The 2,516-nt window shown below is 42.3% G+C and overlaps 1 pseudogene; it reads right to left on the bottom strand.

Moving 5' to 3' along the window:
• Positions 1-313: 313 nt before the first annotated feature.
• The window catches only part of LOC112811422 (pleckstrin homology domain-containing family A member 1-like), a 7,462-nt pseudogene continuing 5,259 nt past the window's right edge, over positions 314-2,516 (bottom strand).

The following is a 2,516-nucleotide window of genomic DNA, read 5'->3' as shown; positions in this document are numbered from 1 at the left end:
TAGAACAAAGGTGCATTTCAAGTGGCGTGGTATAAAAAATTTCAAAACACATAAAACATAGAAATTGAAACTCTAGGGCCAATTCAGTAAATTAATTTTTACAAGATAGCTTAATGTGATTTTTTCACATTAAAGTTCCATTTTTTCATAATTCATCATTTAAAAAAATATACTTATACAACCTGATGACTGTCGAGAAAGTTTGCATGTTGTTGACAAAGTCAGTTACCATAACTGTAAAAGGCAGTTTGGTTAACTCAACTTTCTATGATCAGTTATAAGTACTGAGTAAGTCCTGGGACTTGTTTTTTTTTTAGTAAGTCCCAGAGATTTCTTTAATCCACCTGTGCATCTCTTCAGGGCTATCAGCCTGCACATAGAAAGTTTAAAACAATGTTACACTTTCAAAGAGATTGTCCCTCATCATTACATTGCTCTGTCTACATTCCTGTACTTCATGATCTTCTTTAAGTGGTATTATCTGGAGAGGTTCCTTCTCCAGTTCAGATTTGAAGTAGGCTATTGTGTTTTCATCCAATTGAAAAAAAATATCTTCTACTCCAGTTGCTTCATCACCACTCCTTGCTTAACACAATATCCAGCTTTGATAACTGCACTATCTGAAGGAGGTTTAGGAGTAAAGAAGATGGCTTCATTACCACTTCAAATTATTTGCCAATACTTTCACCATATTTATTTACTTCTTACTGAGGTGGAGTAATGATGGGTATACCACCAATGCCAGTTTTCTAAGATGCTTGCTTCTTCCTACATTCACCCTGCTGACTTATGTCATCAGAATGATGCTGTGAATCTGACTGCTTTGGTCTTGTAGTTTTTATGGCTTAGTTCAACATATTTACTCATTCTACTAGATCCTGCTGGTCATTAGCTTGTAAGGAAATACTTCCTCATCCCTGCATTCATGACAAGAAAAAATTCAGCCTTTGGTCTTAGCTTACTTGCATTGCTACCTTTGAAATGTAGGTAAGATTAATGGCTCCAATGTATGATGATCCAGAAGGTAGGTCTTGTGGATTACCCATGTACCATACAAAGCAATCTTCTCTGGACAGAAGAAGATGGTGGTGGAGTAGGAGGTTACCTCATCCCACGAACACAACTAGATAACTATCAAACCATCCTAAATACCCCAGAAATCAACCTGAAAACTGACAGAAAAAATTCCACACCTAAAGGGAAAGAAGAGTCTACATCAAAGAAGGTAGAAAGTGTGGAGACCTGGTTTGGGGAGAAATGTATTGTGGGTGCTGCAGAAGGGAGGGAGCCCTAGTTGTGGAGAGGGCAAGAGAGAGAGAGAGAGAGAGAGAGAGAGGAGCACATGGGAGAACCCACAAAGAGAACATTTCTCCAAAGTCGTTGCCTTGGAAAATAAGAAGGGCTGAATTTCATGAGTTCTTATAACCACAGGGCTTAAGACTGGAGTTTTAATTTTTTTAAGATTTTATTTATTTATTTGGGAGAGAGAGAAGAACACACAAGCAGGGGTAGAGGGAGAGGGAGAAACAGACTCACCGCTGAGCAAGCAACCCAATGTGGAGCTTGATCCCAGGACCCTGAGATCATGACCTGAACTGAAGGCAGGCACCCAACGACTGAGCCACCCAGGCGAGGCGCCCCTAAAGCCTAGAGGTCAGTGAGCTTGGCTGGGATAGACCCTGAGCGCACAGTGCTGCTCCTGGAGAGAAGGCAGGCAAACAACACAAGGTCAGACAGCATGGAAACAGTAACCTGAAGAATGCCTGGGACACACATGGGGAGATTATTTGCTTTTCTCACAGTGTGTCCCTGAGAGGTAGTGTTCATGGAGACACTTCTCCAGGAAAAAAGGAGATATCTGGCACCATTTTCCTACACAGTCCCTTAGCATAAACACAGAGCTACCTGTGGGAAGCAGTGTAGCACCAACACTGGATGCCCAACTTGCTTACACCAAACCCCACCACTCTACACTCCAGTAGTACTACCCTTCTTAGTCACATTTGCCTCAGTCCCTCCCCCAGAAGACCAGCACAAACCACTGCCCACACCACATCCCCAAACAAAGAGTTCTGCAGGGCCTCAGTTCTGGTGGAGATAGTGTCAGGTTTCATTTCACAAGCAGTCCAGAGCACATGTAGTTAAAAAAATCACCACACTCTAGCCAAGGACCAAACACTGCCCAGAGCAGGCAAGGAGAGCCTCTGCAGATGACTGGCCTGAAGGATAGAGCAGCCAGAACACAACAGCAGAGTACACATGGCACACAACAGAGACATTCCCTGAAGTGGCAAGCCCTGGACACTACATGACTTCTTCTTCAAAGGTCGTTACTTTCAGGAGCAGGAAACATGACTGCCTTTTCTAACACAGAGAAAAAGGCAGAGACCTAGACAAAATGTGAAGATGGAGGAATTTATCCCATATGAAAGATCAAGATAAGGCCATGGCCAGAGATCTAAGAGAAATAGATATAAGTAACATGCCTGATGGAGAATTTAAAGCAACGGTCATAA

The sequence above is a fragment of the Callorhinus ursinus genome, unplaced genomic scaffold (assembly GCF_003265705.2).
Source record: "Callorhinus ursinus isolate GAN/ISIS: 27379988/994484 unplaced genomic scaffold, GSC_fseal_2.0 scaffold146, whole genome shotgun sequence".
NCBI lineage: Eukaryota > Metazoa > Chordata > Mammalia > Carnivora > Otariidae > Callorhinus > Callorhinus ursinus.
Note: the sequence above shows the minus strand (reverse complement) of the source record. Positions and strands in the feature narration are given on the sequence as shown.